General features: G+C 44.9%; 1 non-coding gene across 1 annotated transcript; it reads left to right on the top strand.

Annotated features, from left to right (window-relative positions):
- Positions 1-17,594: 17,594 nt before the first annotated feature.
- trnag-ucc (transfer RNA glycine (anticodon UCC)) lies at positions 17,595-17,666 on the top strand. Its single transcript has one exon. It is a non-coding gene; the product is annotated as a tRNA-Gly (tRNA).
- Positions 17,667-19,737: the final 2,071 nt, after the last annotated feature.

Below are 19,737 nucleotides of genomic sequence, written 5' to 3'. Positions count from 1 at the left end.
TCCTATGTTCCTATGTTGACCTTATTCACTGAGGTACCCTTTCCGTTACACTCTCTGTCCCCTCCTGACACACTCTGCTTAGCTTTACCCAAATCGCTACACTGTTCTCTGGCCTTGACTCTTCTCTTTATATTTATAAATTTAATCTTACTTGAACCTTCTCCCTCTCTTTTTAGTTTAAAGCCCGATCTACCGCCCTAGTTATTCAATTCGCACACTGATCCCAGTTCTGTTTAAGTAGAGCCCGTCCCAGCGGAAAAGCTCCCTCTCTTCTCAGTACTGATGCCAGTGCCCCATGAATTGAAACCTCTGTCTCCCACACCACTCTTTGAGCCACGCATTGAACTCTCTGATCTGTTTGACCCTATGCCAATATGCGCGTGGCTCAGCTGGTAATCCAGAAATTATTCCCTTTGAGATTCTTCTTATTAATTTGGACCTTCGCTCCTCAAACTCCAACAGCAGAACCTCATTCCTCTTTTAGCTATGGTGTTGGTTCCTACGTGGAACACGACCACTGCATTCCGAACTACCCCACACCCCCGCCTCCCCGCTCATACTCCAAGTTCTTCTCCAGCCGTGAGGAGATATCCTTAACCGTGGCAGCAGGTAGGGAACACAGCCTTCAGGACTCCTGGTCACGGCTGCAGAGAACAGTATCTATCCCACGAAATATATTATCACCTAACACGGCCACATTCATTCCCCGCCCCCTCCCCACATGAATGGCCTCTTGTAACACGCTGCCGTGGTGGTCAATTTTCCCTTCCTCCGGGCAATCTTTATTCTCATCCACAAAGCTAACAAGCACCTCGTACCAGTTGGACAAGGGCTGAGGCTGAGGCTCCTCCCTTATTGCATCTGGGGTCCCCTTAACTGCCGAACTCGCAGTCACATCCTTCTGTCCCTGACCACTAAACCTAAGGGGTGTGACTGCCACCTGTGTCAAAGTGTCCAGATAATTCTCCCGCTCCCTGATGCATCTCAATGTCTGCACCTCGGACTCCAGCTCAACAACTCAGAGTCGAAGTTCCTCGAGTTGCAAACACTTACTGCAGATGTGGATCCCTGGGATCACGCTGCTCTCCACAAACTCCCACATGCTGCAGTTACAGCACATCACCTGCCCTGCCATCTCTATCTAACCTTGTTTAATGTATTTACCTCATTAAAGTCATTATTAATTAATTTACTTGTTTTAGTTTCAGTAATTGTTTTAATTACATAATTTATCTAGTTTTAGTTAATAATTGAATAAAGTATTATTAAGTTATAGGTCCCTAGTTTAAACCACTCCCCTAGCTGAGAGAGCAAAACATGTATCACTCACCAACCAGTCACCAAGCTGCTGTGCTCTGATTTGATCTGAAAATGCTCCCGTTACGTGCCTTAGAATCAGAGAATCATAGAAAATTTACGGCACAGAAGGAGACCATTCGGCCCACCGTGTCCGCGCTGGCCGAAAATGAGCCATCCAGCTTAATCCAACTTCCCAGTAATTGGTCAATAGCCATGTAGTTTAAGGCACTTCAGGTTCAAATCCAGGTGCTTTTTAAATGAGTTCACAAATGAAATAAGTACATTTATTGAAAGAAAGGAAAAGATTAACAAGAACCAGGAAAATTTATTGGATTTGATGATAAAATGTTTAGCCATGAGAGAAGAAAAACTTTATTTCAGTGAAATAGGTACATTTGTTGAAAACAATCAAAAAGTAACAAGAATCACGAACATTTATTGGATTTGAAGATAAAAATTTAAGCAATGAAAGAAAAAAAGTTTTATCTTAGTGAAATGAATGCATTTGATGAAAACAATGAAAAAGTGACTGGAACCTTGGGACGTTTCATTACTTTAAAGGCATTATATAAATGCAAGATGTTGTCAATTGTAAGGCCCCACACACCACTTACTAAGGTAAGGATATGACAGTAAGCTTTGTAGCACCGAAGCATCTACTGCTGTACCTGATTCACCGTTTCCATCACCAGCCCAGATGCACCCTCTCGAAAGGATGTCTGTAATGAGACTGAGGGTATATGAAACACCGAGCACCAGTGAGCAGGGGGCGCTGGAAATAATTATGTTTCTCCCCTGGGGAGACCGAGAAACAACTGCTCTTGGCTGAGGGGCCCAAGGCCCCAGATCTCAGGACCCCAGTCTTCAACAAAACTAAGACTTCGTAGCACAGGCCTAATGTGTGGACCCTAGAGACAGTCACCTCCCACATCCTAGAGATGGCCGATCAGTTGGAGAAGTTCAAGGGCCGGATTTGTAAGACAACGCAGGAGGTATGTAATGGTCAGGGTCAGGTACACAAGGCTGAGGGACTTTATTGTGTAGCCTCCAGGCATCACCTTTAGAAATGTCAAAATTAAATCCACAAGAGTATTACCCCAGAACAAACATGAACTGGCCTGCTTCATCTGCTGCTGTTCTGCTGATCAGCACTCTCACACACTCCAGGCTGATTACACAGTTTGTTTGGTTATTTAATGCTTTCGGTGTTCTATTCTCACTCCTGTCTCCACCCTCCTGTCACTTTATTTTTTGTCCATCTTTCATCCTGTCTGTTCTCTGTTTATATCGTTTATCTCTGTTGATTTCCTGTGTGTTTTTCGATTTTATTATTTCACCTGCTCTGAAATATCAGAATCTGTCGCTGTTTATATCTCCATCTTTTTCTCTCTGTTACTCTTGTTTTATATACGCCTCCTTCTCTCTCTCTCTCTCTCTGTCAGTTTATCGCTGCCTATCCTCCCTCTGCCTGCTCTGTCTTTTTCCCACCTGCCTCCCTGTCCCTCTCGCATGTTTCTCTGTCTCTCTGATATTATCCGTCTTTTGTACTTTCCGCCACTGTCTCCGTATCCTTCTCTCTCTTTCTTTCTTCCTCTGTCTATTTCTGTCTTAGTTTCTCTCTGTGGATCTAATTTTCCCTTTTCTTTCTATCCATTTCTTGCTCCTTCTCTTTTCATCTGTCTTTATTTCATTCGGTCTGTTTCTCAGTCTCTCCAGCTCTGCTTCTGTCTACTTCTTTCTTTCTGTTTCTCGATGATTTCTCGATCTCTTCGTTGCATCTGTTTCTGTCTTTTATTCCATTTCTTTCAATCTCTGTTTTAATCTTTGTATTTCTCCCCTCTTTCCTGCTTTCGATTCCATTTTCTCTCTTTCTGTTACTGTCTTATTATGTCTTACATTCTCCTGCTCTGCCTCTCCCTCAGTCTCTAGTTATTTTGAATTGATTTCTTCCATCCACTTACCTCTCCGTTTCTATCACTTTGTAATTCCTTATCAGTGTCTCTCTCTCGTTCCCTCCATGTCTGCTTTCTCTCGCTCTCTCATAATATATGTATATGTTTATATTTGCTTTCTTTCTCTCTTTATTTTTCTCTCTGTCTTAATAAATCTCTCTTTATTTCACTCCATCTCTGAATAACCATGTCTCTGCCCTTGCTTGTTTCAATCTCTCTCTCTCACACACTCTCTGACTTTTATGTGAATCTGTCTTAATTTTCTGTGCTTTATAAATCGTTACATTTATTTTGTCCTTGTGCCTCTCTCCGTCTGTTTCTTACCCTCACGCTCTCTGTCTCTCCCTCTGTCTCTCGCTCTCTCTGTCTCTCTATCTCCGTCTTTCTTTCTCCCTGTCTCTCTGTCGATCTCGTTCTGTCTGTCTCTCGCTGTCTGCCTCTATCTCTCCCTCTCTCTCTGTCTGCCTCATTCTCTCTGTCCGACTCTCTCTGTCGCTGTCTCTCTCTATCCCCCTCTGACTGTCTCTCCCTCTCTCTATCTCTCTCTATGTCTCTCCTTCTCATCTCCCTCTCCCTTTCTCCATCTCCATTCATATGGAGTGTGCCCATTCGACAGCTACTTTGATTTCCAGCTTTGCCCATTTATTAAGGTGGCCATTTAGTTGAAGTACAGCTGAGCTTCGAATTTCGAGCAAAAATTCACGTTTCGTCTGAGGAGCAAATCCTGTCTCAATTGGTCAGATAATCAATAAAATATAATAGCAGAATCAGATTTAAGATAATTTCAGGGCTCTGTGCTGCTAATATAAAATATACTTTTTATCACCTGGGAAGTGTAGGGATGGAGTACGAAATGGGATTTAGTTCTAGTGCTTGAAACCCTTCAGCTCTTTCTATAATTTCACTAATTTAACAATTACATTGAATGGGTATTTCACCGCGTTCTTCAGCTCCTGTCTGAATTTAGTCTGGGTCAGGACATAAATACACGTGTTTGTGCAGGAACTGAGAAGCTGCAGCATCTTTGCTGTATCATTTGTGATATAATTAGGGTCAGATGGGGAGTAAAAAGGCATAAAGTCCACAATTCGCAGATAAATGTAAAATACAACCTGTGTCAGCCACAACAATATAAAACTGCCCGATATACTGAAGAGTAAAATGATGGATTTCTTTCGGTTCTCCATCTCTGGATCACTCTGATTCTCTCTATTGCTGCGGCCCCGGAGTGCCCTGCGGACTCGACTGGACACTAAAATACTCCTGACTGTCAGAACATTGGAAAGCAAAATTAGACAGAACGGGAGACAAGGGGTTAAAATGAGGTGTAACATGTCAAATGCGGCCCATGCGGGGGAAGTACGGAAGATCAATTCAGTCTCACATAACCAGGGAACATTATCAATTATAAATTTAGGTTCATATATAAAGTACGTGGGGACACTCTCCAAACAGCCCAGCACACTCACTGTTCCCAGAACCACAGCCGCCGTTCTCTCGGTGCAATATTTAGTTTTCAGCTTCTCACAACAAATGGCCACAAATCGATCAAAGGTGAAAGCGACTGTGAACCAAACAGAAACCACCGTGGTTGCAAAACCCAAGAATATAATAAAACTACACACGGGAGTAATGTCCAGGAATGACAGTGGGAGATACATGTCATTAATCCTGTTCAATATCGGATCAGTGATAACGACCAGGAGATCGGCCACTGCCATTCCCACCAGGTAGCGACTGATACATTTGGAGTGACCGCACTTTCCTCGGGACAGGATCACAATCGCCACCAAGTTAACTGTAAGAGAGAGAAAAGGAAGCAGAGAAATTACTGATCAGACCTGGAGCCAAAGCAGCAGATTGAGAGGATCTGGGGTGAAATTTCCAGCTTTGTTGCTGCACCGAAGGGTGGAAAGTGATTGATTGACCTGGGCAGCGCTTTCAGGCAGAGAGATGTTTTTTAAACACAATGATCAATAATGAATTTGGAGATGGATACAGAAAGTGAATAAAGTGAGCACCGGATCCACTGGAAGGGCTGAGTGAGGGCTCGGTGTCAGTGGGGAAGGGAGAAGGGATTTTACACACGGGGAATAAAGCAGATTAAAGCCGGGTTTGGGCTCCAGACGGACGGGGAAAGAGAGCGAACTGTGGGGAAGGTGAGGGGACAGGGGGAGGTGCAGCTTGTGTGTTGCTCTGGGTTAACAGAGCCGACAGTTAGTGAGATTGGGAGGGAATCACAGAAAAGTGTAGTGTACCTGAACGTGTAGGAGCAGGAGGGAAGTCAGGAGCAGATGGTTTGGGATAACGGGCACACTGAAGGAACCGACGAGGAGACAGAGGATTCATTGCAGTGGGAGGAGAGGCTGGGATTCACAAGGAGAGACTGCAGCAGAGTGTTAGAGGAAATCTAATCTATAGGTCCCACTAACACAATCCAACTAATATATTCAACAGTTCATTTCTGTGGTTATTGGTGTCAGGGAACCTGTGTTGGGTATCAAATGTGTAAAATAAATTTAATTTGCACATTCAATTAAAATTAAATTGAAAAGTATTAATAAAATCAACCACGTTGTTATCGAATTTAGCCGAGCTTTAAAAATACAGAATCCGAATAATTCATTATGATCAAGAAATTTCTGATTCTATTCTTGAAGTAAGTTGTAATTATATTTCGTGCTAAGTTGGAGATCATGGAACATTCACAAAAACAGACTGAGGACCTGACAGGGATATAAGCATGAGGAGCGAGTCCCACAATAAAAACTCACCCAATCTGACCATATCATAATAACACCTTCAAATCACATTTTCTCTGTTTAATTGTACTGGACGTTTCAGCAGTTCATTCTGATTAATTATTCACACCACAGCCTCTCGCTTTCCCTCTCAGTCGCCCTCTATATCACTCACTCTACTCTCTTTCTCAAGTCCATTTTCATATCCGATTAAATCATATCATCCTGTGCCTGCATTCTGTTCACCAGCCCCGTATTCCGCCGATCCTATTCTCAGTATCGGTTCGTTAAGCCCCTGTGGAATAGTTTAATGTTTCTATAGATCATTAAATTCTCCACCTGTTCACCTACAGTTCACTTCATCCACAAATCATGGAATGAACAGAATCGAATGCCTCTCCCAGGGAGATCTCACAATAATTGAGATTCCTTCACCTGTAATTATGAAGTAAAGGGATAGATGGCGGCATTGTTCAATTTACAAAACGCCAAAATCACACTTGCAATCGACAGATAGATCGAAGGCCTCCTGATTCCAACAGGGACAGTGCAAACTGAAACAACATAACAACAAAACATTTCATTTTGCAGTGAAGTCCAGTGACAGTCAGTGAATTAATCCACATTGAAGCAGAGAAGGAGATGTGATAGAATCTGCAGCAAACTAGGAACTGAACTGCCTCCTTATAACACTGAGACCGTGAGCTGTCTCATCATCAATCACTGAAAATACATTGATGAAAAAATATTCTCGGACAGGTTAGTTGCACACGATGAAACTATTAACAGCTCCTGATGGTCTGACATCAGCTATTAGCCCAGACACCTGACTCAAATACATTCAGTACAGTGATGATTCCAGTAACAATGCCGGGGTTGGAGAAAGAAATGCCACTCCAGGTATAATGTAACTCCTTCAAGACCGAACTTTTTGGAAGTTAAGGACATACCATTGTTCAAAAATACATTCAGTTTGGAGAACAATCCACTAACAATGCCAGGGTTGGATACACAAAAATCATTACGGATATATATACAGCTCCTACAAGACCAAAAAAAGAAAACATTCCATCATTCAACCAACAGCACAGAACAGGCGACTGCGTAAAACATGCAGGGAGAAAATATAATTTGCCAAATACAGCAACAGAGATAACGGCGATTAACACCATTAACAGCTGAGTTAATGGCTTACCTGGAACTCCAACGGCTGCAAGAACAGGATAATACATGCGTTGTATCTGAATTATTACTGGATATCCCATTTCTGTGAGAAGCACTGACTTCTGTTGGCCTGGAAACCACGGCGCCGGCAGGCACTCTGAGGTGATCCATTCCAACAAGTCCTGATTTATACACGGGATAGTCTCCACTGACACGGTTATACACCTGATCATTGCTATTAGTGATAGTCAGTTTAACAAACACATTACGTCAGCAGCTTTGACTCCGATGTAAGTAATGTGGTGAATAAAACACATCTCAATATCCAGGTTATTATCTTAATCAGATCTCTCGCGGGCATAAAGTTTAAATCTGTTCTCATACAGGAATAATCCAACAATAATGAGCGGCTTCATTCACAGTTTTTATATAATTGTATTGACCATATTCACTCCTGGTGATTCATTTATAAATGTTACCGATTCTCCGCAGTGTGGACTGAATCCAGAGACACAAGCAGACCCGTTTCACTCTGTTCCTGCAGTTTCCCAGTTAAAATATGAATTTTGAGTCGCTGACACGGGGACAGTTAAAGGGCAGATTGAGGATTGCAGCCTCAAAATGACTGTGGGTGATATTAGGGGACGGACACTGAACGTGTCCCATTGACATTCCTCTCTCCGCTATTTTACTGCAGATGTTTACCCGTTTATTCTAAATGGTAAACGGTTCCAGGAAAATTGGCCCCTTGTAACACCCAGCTGAGCTCATGACCCGATTTGACCTCCATCACAAAGGCCACATGATTCCCTCACCAGCCTCCATTCCTTCCTCAGCCCATTGCCGTTGAAACCCTCATCAATGCCTCTGTCCCCTTCAGACTCCATTCCTCGAATGCACTCCTGGCTGGCCACCCAACCTCCACCTTCCATAAACGTGAAATCGTCCAAATCCCGATAGTGCGTGTCCAACCAGCACCAGGTCCAACTCGGCCTCACTGACCCTCACTGGCTCCCAATTCCATATCACTTAAATTTAAAATTCTCATCCTTGGGATTAAATTCCTCCATGGCCCAACACTCCCCGTCTCCATACCGACAGCAAATTCACCCGTCACGTCTTCATCCATCGGACACTGACCTCTTTTGCTGGGACTGCCCTCACTTGGTTCCACTCACCTATCTGATCAGAACCAGGAGAAGCTTCTCTTCCCACCCTATCACCGTTATCTCTGATGTTTCTAAAGGTTCAATCATTGGCTCACTCCTCTTCCTCATCGACATGCTGCCCTTTGGTGACATGGTCCACAGACATGGACCGGCTTTCAGCTGGACGCTGACAAAACCACGGCCTCTCTTGACCCTTCCAATATCTTTGTGTTGTCAGGTCCACATTCTGTTTTAGATGAGCCACCAGTTCCTCCAGTTAAAAATTAGGAAGTCATGACCTTTGGCCCCAAAATCTCCACATCCTTGCCAAGGATTCCATCCCCATCCCTGGCTTTTTGATTGGTGAGTTGCTCAACACCCACCGAAGCCCTTACTGACCTGCATTGTATTCCAGTCTCCTAAGCCTGCAATTTATTTTTATTCTTTCTTACACTTAATTGAATCAGAGTCTCACCCCTCCCTATCTCTGTAAACTCTCCAGTCCGACAGCCCCTCCCAAACACTCTACTCCTCCACCTCTGGCCACTTGTGCATCCGCAGTCCATTTGTCCTATTTTTGACAGCCGTGCCTTCAGCCATGGCCACGCTCCTGAATGCCCTCCCGAAGCCCCTCCATCTCCCTCTCCTCCTTTCAGGTGTCAGACGTGGATCATTGGTAGCAGTCTCATCTGTGAGTTAGAAAGCTGTGCATTGAAGTCCAATTCCAGAGACTTGAACACATAATCCAGGCTGACACTGCAGTGCAGGTTAGTACTGAGGTCGTGGTGCACTGTCGGAAAGTCACGACTGAGGGAGTGTAATAATGTCAGAGGCTCAGTACTGAAGGAGTGCTGCATTGTCGGGCAGTCAGTACCGAGGGAATGTTGCAATGTCGGATGGTCAGGACTGAGGGAGTGCTGCATTGTCGGAGGGTCAGTAATGTGGCAGTTTTGAACTGTGGGGAGAGTCAGTACTGAGGGAGTGTTACACTGTCGGAGGGTCAGTACTGAGGGAGTGCTGCACTGTCGGAGAGTCAGTACGAAGGAAGTACTGCACTGTCGGAGGGTCAGTACTGAGGGAGTTTTGCACTGTCGGATAGTAAGTACTAAGGAAGTGCTGCACTGTCGGAGAGTCAGTACTGAGGGACTGGCACTCTGTTGGATGGTCAGTGCTGCCGGAACTCAGTACTGTTGAGGATCAGTACTGAGGGAGTGCTACACTGTCGGAGGTTTAGTACTGAGGGAGTGCTGCACTGTCGGAGGGTTAGTACTGAAGGAGTGCTGCACTGTCGGAGGGTTAGTACTGAGGGAGTGCTGCACTGTCGGAGGGTTAGTACTGAAGGAGTGCTACACTATCGGAGGCTCAGTACTGAGGGAGTTTTGCACTGTCGGAGAGTCAGTACTGAGGAAGTGTTACACTGTCGGGTGGTCAGTACTGAGGGAGAGGCACTCTGTTGGATGGTCAGTGCTGCGGGAGCTCGGTACTGTTGGAGGGGCAGTACTGTGGGAGTGCTGTACTGTCGGAGGTGCCAACAGTAGGATACGTTAAATCGAGGGCCCATCTACCCTCTCAGGTAGATGTAAAAGTTCCCATAGCAATATTCGAAAAAGTGCAGGGGAGTTCTTTCCGGTGTCCTGGCAAATATTTATCCCTCAACCAACATTACTGGAACTGCTTTTCTGGCCATTTATCTCATTGCAGTATGTGGGATGTTGATTTGTGCCAATTGGCTGTCACTTTTCCTACATTACTACAGTGACTACACTTCACAATGTACTTCATTGCCTGTTTTGGGACGTCCTGAGGCCTTGAAAGGCGCTATATGAAGGCAAGTTCTTTCCTTCTTTCAGACCTTTCATGAAACCTATTTCTTGCTTCAAGCTTTTGTCATCCCTCCTAATATCTCCTTCTTTAGCTGAGGGTCCATTTTTATCCTTCAGACATCGAAATTCTACACTTGAAAACCAATCTTATCCCCTCCGACACTCCATTTACTTCTCCTCCTTTTACACCCTCCTTAATCCCACTCTTTGACCAAGGTTTTCACCAGTCCTCCTGATATCTTCTTACTCCTTTCACTTCACCGTGAATCCCCTTGGGAATGGTTATTAAACAAAAGGCGGACTGTGAATTATTTTTTTTGTATTCGTTCGTGGGATGTGGGCGTCGCTGGAAAGGCCAGCATTTATTGCCCATCTCTAATTGCCCTTGAGAAAATGGTGGTGAGCCGCCTTCTTGAACCGCTGCAGTCCGTGTGGTGAAAGTTCTCACTCCCACAGTGCTATTAGTTTGGGAGTTTCAGGATTTTGACCCAGCGACGATGAAGGAACGGCGATATATTTCCAAGTCGGGATGGTGTGTGACTTGGAGGGGAACGTGCAGGTGGTGTTGTTCCCATGTACCTGCTGCTCTTGTCCTTCCAGGAGGTAGAGGTCGTGGGTTTGGGAGGTGCTGTTGAAGAAGCCTTGGCGAGTTGCTGCAATGCATCCTGTGGATGGTACACACTGCAGCCACAGTGCGCCGATGGTGAAGGGAGTAAATGTTTAGGGTGGTGGATGGGGTGCCAATCAAGCGGGCTGCTTTATCTTGGATGATGTCGAGCTTCTTGAGTGTTTTGGAGATGCACTCATCCAAGCAAGTGGAGAGTATTCCATCACACTCCTGACTTGTGCATTGTAGATGGTGGAATGGCTTTGGGGAGTCAGGAGGTGAGTCACTCGACGCAGAATACCCAGCCTCTGACCTGCTCCCGTAGCCATAGTATTTATATGGCTGGTCCAGTTAAGTTTCTGGTCAATGGTGACCCCCAGGATGTTGATGGTGGGGGATTCGGCGATGGTAATGCCGTTGAATTTCAAGGAGAGGTGGTTAGACTCTCTCTTGTTGGAGATGGTCATTGCCTGGCACTTATCTGGCGCGAATGTTACTTGCCACTGATGAGCCCAAGCCTGGATGTTGTCCAGGTCTTGCTGCATGCGGGCTCGGACTGCTTCATTATTTGAGGGGTTGCGACGGGAACTGAACACTGTGCAATCTTCAGCGAACATCCCCATTTCTGACCTTATGATGGAGGGAAGGTCATTGATGAAGCAGCTGAAGATGGTTGGGCCGAGGACACTGCCCTGAGGAACTCCTGCAGCAATGTCCTGGGTCGAGATGATTGGCCTCCAACAACCACTACCATCTTCCTTTGTGCTAGGTATGACACCAGTCACTGGAGAGTTTTCCCCCTGACTCCCATTGACTTCAATTTTACTCGGGTTCCTTGGTGCCACACTCGGTCAAATGCTGCCTTGATGTCAAGGGCAGTCACTCTCACCTCACCTCTGGATTTCAGCTCTTTTGTCCATGTTTGGACCAAGGCTGCAATGTGGTCTGGAGCTGAGTGGTCCTGGCGGAACCCAAACTGAGCATCGGTGAGCAGGTTATTGGTGAGTAAGTGTCACTTGATAGCACTGTCGACGAAACCTTCCATCACTTTGCTGATGATTGAGAGCAGACTGATCGGGCGGTAATTGGCCGGATTGGATTTGTCCTGCTCTTTGTGTATGAGATTTTTGGACTGGTATATAATGTGTATCTCAGTCTGCACTAAAAGAATTGATACTCTATCTTTAAATCTCATTCTACGAGTACATTCTGAACAGATATCTAATTTCTTTCTCTGGTTTACTATCTTTCAATATTTCTCACTCTGATACTCTACCTGAGTTTTGGACTTTTGTGCAATTTGTGTCATATGATACACATTTCGAATGGATATTGCATGTATTAAAGTCATGTGTCTGAGAGTTCTGGGCCAGTATTCAGTTTGAATCTCGGGGTACATTATTGGGATTCATTCTGTACCTTTGAATCGGGTACCATGTGTGATTTCTATCTGGTATTTAATTCGTAGCTAATGTTGCTCTATTGTGAGATTGACACAGTGCCTTTCACTCTGAGCGTGTGATTTTGGACTGGGATTTTTGTATCTACCTGTCAGCGGGACTGAGTTAGGGGGAAATGGAACAGTGTCTGCCTCACCTGCTCTGCTTGACTGTTGGATTGAAAATGTGTCTCTGGAAATTGTGATCAGTGTGGGACTGACTACTTCTGCTGTCTGAGACTGTGGAACTGATGACCTGTCTGTGTCTCTGTGGTCTGTGAGTGATAATATACCTACTGTGTGTGAGAAGGAGCTGACTGTACTGTTCCTTCTGCCTCGGGTGGAGGAAGCATCACATTTATTCTGGATCGTTCAAGGGTTTGCCTGTAGAAAGAAAATTATCTCTTGTTACTCAGGAACATGTGAGGTAGAAAATACAGAAGTGATCAGTTTAATATCTATGTTCATGATCATTTTGAATATCCACAAATGAAATCCAGTGATACAAACAGTGTCAGTGTCTGACTCCACTGCAGTACTTCAGCACTCAGCTTCTGCATACCAGGTGTGTTGGGCTGTTTTACAACAATTTAATGACATCCAGACACGGCCCAACCCCTGCACTGATCCATGAATGGGACTACCCGATGGGGCATGGACCTTTGTACTGGTCAGGTTTCTAATCTCCTCTCCCATGGGACTAACCGTTCAACCGAAACCAAACAGCCGCTGTTTAAAATGTGACCTTCACATTTCTCACCTGATGCCTGCAATAGATGCTCTTTGTATAACTCCCCACATCCTTACTGTCCGGCTCTGTTTCCACTCTTCACTGTCCAATCACAAAAAATAGGGTGAGGCTGGAACTAAACCAGGGCCATTCATTACTGGTTTGGGTAGAGAAAGCAGCAATGATTTTAATAGCAGGTTCTTCCCATTCTCTCTCCCTTCCCTTAGACACACCCTGTCCACACACAGCCCGAGAATGACCTCTCCCTTCCCCCCTCTCACTCCATGTTCCGGGACCAGTTCCTGATCCACTCCGCCTCTTACAATCAGCCCCCCGGACTCCCCCTGAACTTCCCCCGGACTCAATGCCGATCTCTGAGCCCATCTGCGGACACGGTCCCGAAGCGATGATCTGTTGTAACGAGGCTGCTCTTTGCTCCCTTCCCCCGGGGGCCGTGATCTCTCCATTCCCTGCTGTTTTAAACCATCTTCTTCCGCTCACTGAGGGAATGGCGCCCACAATTCCCAATCCAAAAATCGATGGAAACTTTCCCCAATTGTAATTTTTCCGAGTCTGAGCAAAGGAAGTGGGGCTGGGGGAAAGGTCAGAGGGAATGGGGTCCACAGGCAGTGCAGGAACAGGCAGCAGAATGGGAAACAGATGGGATTCCACCAGTGCCTAACGCTGGAATCCAGACTGACTTTACAATCTCCAACTATTAAACTAGATGTTTCCATCCCTGCTGTTTCTCTCGGGGTCTTTTGATGGTAAAGAGCCTTTCAGAGATAAAGTGAGCGGCTGTGAAATCAGCCAATGGATTCTCTTCATTAATGGCCCCTATAATGTGTGACTGGGAGAGGATTTCCCAAACCAATCCTGGAGAATCATGGGAGGAAAGTGGGAGTCGGTGTATTTGCTGGGACCGTGTAGGGTTAATATCAGGCAGCAACAGTCGCAGATTAATTGAACCGGAGTGAACTGTAGGTCACTGAGAGTAATATCGAACAGCCCTGAGCTGTAAAACTGCAGATAGTACAACAGGCATTAGAGGGTTAAATGTGACCCATTGTTTCTGTCCCTCTCTGTACTGTCCCCGAGTGTGGGATTAATAGTGTTTCTGACCCTTGTACCATATCAGTGAGAGATGAGATTGCATCTTCTGCCTCTCCAACGCGATCTTTCTGGATAAAACCGCACTTTCCCGGTCAGTCTGGAACTAATACTGTTAACGTCTGTCTGTCACTGTGTCTCACCGCTCTCTCTGTCTCTCTCACCGTGTCTGCCTCCCTCTCTCTCTCTGCTGCTGTATATGAAGGCGGATACTGCTATTGAGCGTGATTTGGACACAGATAGGGAGTGTAAGACTGATACTGTCTCTCTCTCTCTCTATTGCTGGACATGAAAGTGGGATACTGTCTGATATAAAATAGAGAGAATGAGATGTCCGGGCCGGGCCTCACTGTAACTGGGGATGTGTTCGGCTCCAGTCTCAGTTCATGGTCATAATCTTTTCACAGATTCAGGGCGAGAGTCTCTGTGAGACGGTAACACTGGCGGAGAAACTCCGCATCATAACTCAAACCCCAACACATGAGATTCTCCAAATAAGCTGGAATAAGGTGTTTGTGAAACGCTGAACCCGTCTGGGAGGGGATGTGTGGGGAGATAGAACAGGGAAACAGACTGAAATGGAGGAGCCGAGTTGACTTGTTATTGAATGGACTGTATTTAGGCAGGAATATTAACGATTTCTCATTGTAACGGGGCTTATTTGAAAGCTTCTGGTTTTTGGGAATCCTTGAATATGAAGCCCGGGTCTGTCAGGGTTTGTGCGGAGCGCTGAGGTTCGGTTCTATTATCGATAAACGGTTTGAAACTGTCGGATGGAGAGAACTGGAGGTGGAGCTGGAAGATCAGAGGCCGCTCTCCGCTCTGTCACTCTGACTGTCTCCTCCCCTCCCGATTTCTCTGTTTAATCCCCCATATGGAACCAAAGCGGGTCGGTGGACTCTAAACACGGTTTACTCGTTAACAAGACGAAAGGCGAGCAATGTTCCTGATCTCCTGGGCACCAGGCAATTCACTGTTATTTGTTTCTGTACAGAGTTACATCTCAGTGATTCCCCAGTGAGTTTGATGTGTTATGTAAATAATCCAACAAAATAGAACAGAAACGGAGCGAAGCGCTGAATTCCACAGATGTAGAAAGGTTATTCGAGCAGTTCTGGTGATTCTTTACGAGCCCAGCATGGCAAGTAGTTTAAATAAATACAAGAAATCTGGTGATGTGTGGGCTGGGGTCTATAAGTCACCGTTTAAAGTACCGGACTGTGGTCACTGCCCCGACTCCAGTCCCATTAATACCTCATCTCGTCCACGAGACAAAAGCAGCTCAAAGCCACACTGGGAGCATGATATCAGGGACTCCCTTCAGACAGTAACCAGCCCTTTCACAGATACAGAGGGTGGCTCTGAAAAGAGCCTTTGCATCGAGTTACATTGAAACGACAGCACAGAAACAGGCCATTCGGCCCAACTAGTCTATGCCGGCGTTTATGCTGCTCATGAGCCTCCTCCTTCCTTACTTCATCTAACCCTATCGGCATATCCTTCTATTCCTTTCTCCCTCATGTGCTGATCTATCTTCCCCTTAAATGTCCCTCTGTTATTTGCCTCAGCTACTCCTCGTATTTGCAAGTTCCACATTCTAACCACTCTCTGGGTAAAGCAATTTCTCCTGAATTCCCTATTTGGTTTATGAGCGACTATTTTATATTTATTACCTGAAGTTTTGGACTCCCCACAAGTGGAAACATTTTCTCTACATCTGTCCAAACAAACCCTATCATTATCTTAAAAACCTCGATCAGATCAACCCTCAGTCTTCTCTTTTCCAGTGAAACGAGACCCAGTCTGTTCAGTCTTTCCTGATAAGAATATCCTCTCATTTCTGGTATCATCCTTGTGAATCTTGTTTGCACCTTCTCCAGTGCCCCTATGTCTATAATATGGAGACAAGACCTGTTCGCAGTATTCGAAGTCTGGTCTGAACAAGATTCTATACAAGTTTAACATAACTTCTTTGCTTTTCAACTGTATCGCTCCAGAAATTAATCCCAGTGTTTCATTTGTCTTTTTGTGACCTGATTAACCTGGGTCGCTACTTTTAGTAATTTGTGTATCTGTACCACTAGATCCCTTTGCTCCTCTATCCCGTTTAGACTCTTATTATCCAAGCAGTGTGTGACCTCCTGATTCTTCATTCTGCAAGTTTATTAATGCCCTCTTGCATTTTGATGCATTCTTCCTTTGTATTAATTAAATCCCCCAATTTGGTGTCGTCCACAAATTTTGGAATTGTCCTTCCGATTCCCGAATCCAAATCGTTAATGTAAATTGTGAAGAACAGTGGTCCCAGCAACTGGAACTCCACTTCCCACCTTTTGCCAGTCTGAGTAGCGACCCTTAACCTCTATTCTCGGCTTTCAGTTTTGTAGCCAACTTGCTATCCATTCTGCCACCTGATCCTGACTCCACGTGCTCTGAACTTAGCCATGAGTCTGCAATGTGGTACATTATAGAAGGCCTTCGGAAAATCCAAATATATCACATCTACTGCATTAAACGTGTCTACACTTTCTGTTCCTTCTTCAAAGATTTCAATCAGGTTGGTCCTGTCCTTTGGGTTATCAGATCAAGCCTTGGCCGGTTACTTGCTCTTGGAGCTCACAATGCTGGTTTCTTCGGCAGCAGCACGGCCTGGATATCAGACATCACCCTGAGCGATGGTCACCCGTCCCAGCAGCTTGTTGAGCTCCTCGTCGTTGCGGATGGCCAGCTGCAGGTGTCTGGGGATGATGCGGGTCTTCTTGTTTGTCCCGGGCCGCGTTGCCGGGCAGCTCGAGGATTTCAGCCGTCAGATACTCGATGCACAGCAGCCAGATAGACCGGGGCTCCGGCACCCACACGTTCAGCATAGTTCCCCTTTCGCAGGAGCCTGTGAACACGGGTAACAGGGAACTGCAGTCCGGCCCGGGATGAGCGAGACTTGGCCTTGGCCCGAGCTTCACCGCCGGTTTTTCCTCTTCCAGACATTTCCACAATCTCACAAACACTTTCACAAAGAATGAAGAAATCCTCCCGCACTCGCCCTTCTTATACCTTCTGGAGGAGTACAGAGGGGGCACTTGTGATGGGTCTCTCTCAGAGTGTTTACACTGCCCGCTCACCCTCTCTGATATTCTATCTTTGAACTGCTGTAATATTGTCCATTAGTAATATTGCTGCTCCTCCTCCTTTCCCGATTTCCCTGTCCTTTCTAAAGATCTTATAGACTTGAATATTGAGCTGCCATTCCTGCCCAGTTGGTAGTCAGGTCTCTGTAATGATTTAATGGAATTATTTAACTTTACTCAATGGCTGATGTGAGCTGTGGTAAAATGTATTTCCAGCTGGTCAAGTATTGCAGGTATCGACTGTCTCTTCAGTCCGATATCAGGTGAAGAATTACTGGCTGGTGTGGAATTTCCATTGATTGGGGGTTGGTGAAATCTACTGGGCGGAAACAGGAACTGCAACAGAGCGAGAAAGGATCCGTCAGAAACCAGTGAAAATGAAGAACAAAATCCAACAGCCTGCAGTGTCTGTTCAGGATCTGATGTTTGGGAAATATTTTATTGTCTATTATTTTCAGCGATGGTGGTATAGTGGTGAGCATAGCTGCCTTCCAAGCAGTTGACCCGGGTTCGATTCCCGGCCATCGCAATTAAGTGTTCTTATCAGTTTATTTCCATCAGAAACTCTGAAGTTTATAATCGAATTTGATGCAGTTCAGTTGGATATTGTTTCCAAAACATAATCGGGTGTAATTATAGTAAAATGTTTTAAACATTCATTTCTTTTCCCTATAGAAGGAAAAGAGGAAAAACATGCTGGAAATACTGAGTTGCCAAGGGTCGAATGAGAGTGAGGAAGGGAAATGATATGTTAGCCTTTATTGTAAGGGTGTTGGAATATAAGAGTAAGGAGGTCTTGCTGCAATTGTAGTGTGAGGAAATATTGTGTAAAATTGGCCAATATTCGGTGGAGTTTAGAAGAATGAGAGGTGATCGCATTGAAATGTATAAAATTCTTAGACGGCTTGACAGGGTAGATGCTGAGAGTCTGATTCCCCTGGCTGGAGAGTCAAGAACTAGAGCTCATCGTCTCAAGATAAGGGGTCGGCCATTTCGGACCGACATGAGGAAACATTTCTCCACTCAAAGGATTGTGAATCTTTGGAATTCTCTACAACCCAGAGGGCTGTGGATGCTCAGTCGTTGAGTTATATTCAAAGCTGCGATCGATAGATTTTTGGACTGCAGGGGAATCAAGGGATATGGGGATCGGACGGGAAAGTGGAGTTGAGATCGAAGATCAGCCATGAACTTATTGAATGGCCGAGCAGGCTCGATGGGCCATATGGCCTATTCTGCTGCTATTTCTTATGTTCTTATGTAAAGAGCTTTATTTCCAAATGTGCTGACGGCAATAATTTAGGTAGCACAGTAAACATTGTAAATGGGAGCAGAAATTTGCAAAGGGACATTGATAGGTTAAGTGAATGGGTGAAACTGTAGCAGATGGAGTTCAACGTGGGGAAGTGTGAGGTCATCCCTTTGGACCTGAAAACGATAGATCAGTGTATTTTCTGAATGGCAAGAAGCTAGGAACTGTGGGGGAGGAGAGAAATTTCGGGATCCAAGTACAGAAATCACTACAAGTGATTGTTAAATCACAAAAAAAAATTAAAATGGAGATTAAACTTTGATCTTTATCTCAAGGGAATTAGAATAAAAAGCAGTGGAAGTTATGTCACCTTTATACAGAGCTCTGGTTAGGCATCATTTAGAGTTCAGTGCTCAGTTCTGGGCACTGCACTCTCCATAATGGCTTGGAATGAGAATGGGTTTTTCCTTAAAGGAAGCTCACTGAACTGCAGGGTTTTTGAAGAGTTACGCTCAGAAATGGGAGCGGAGCTCATTTACTGCTTCACACTGTTCCAACACATTGAGGAGAACAGCATCAATGAAGAAAAAGGGAATGAAATGAAATGAGTCACAGAGTTACATCTCGCTGCTCTGTCTGACCATTTTAGTCGCTACTTCCCTGAAGAGGGATTTGTAAATTTGAAGGAAAAGTTTTGGTTGGAAGATCATTTTGTTTTCGAAAATCCTGAATCAATATTGAAGCTAAATGTAATGCTTGAGCAAGAACACGAGCCGGTGCAACTCACCAGTGATGGCACACTGAAAACACGCCACAAGTCATTCAGATTGTCATCTTTTTGGATCAGTACTTTCAAAGAATATCCTCTGTTATGATTACTGTTCTATTGTTGCTGCCGTTCACAACAACCTACCTGTGCGAACTGGGATGTTCGACGTTGACAAGGTTAAAAACAAGAGAAAGAAACTCAACAGCGCACCTGATATGCGTGAAGCACTTTCATCCTGTGATCCAGATTGGAACGAGATCATGACCAACTGACAGACCCACCCCTCACATTAAGGAAGTGAAACTCAACCTGATCTTCTTTTACTGTATTTATACTGTATTGAAAATGTTTTTCAAGCAACGTCGATGTCTAATTTTAGTTATTACTTGAAGTGAAGTGAAAAGCGAGCATGGACTGACCTTTATTGGGATTTGGTGAAACTCCAGTCTGAAGTTATTATTGTTTGGGGTCCCTGAGGGAAGTGTTTTTCTTCCACTGTGTCACGAGAAAAATAGTTTGAGAAACTCTGTTCTACATTGTACGGTCAGTGTATGTTCATCAAACCCGCTCTGAATTCCT

This window comes from Heptranchias perlo, unplaced genomic scaffold (genome assembly GCF_035084215.1).
Source record: "Heptranchias perlo isolate sHepPer1 unplaced genomic scaffold, sHepPer1.hap1 HAP1_SCAFFOLD_47, whole genome shotgun sequence".
NCBI lineage: Eukaryota > Metazoa > Chordata > Chondrichthyes > Hexanchiformes > Hexanchidae > Heptranchias > Heptranchias perlo.
The sequence above is the reverse complement of the archived record's forward strand: the minus strand, read 5'-3'. Positions and strand labels throughout refer to the sequence as shown.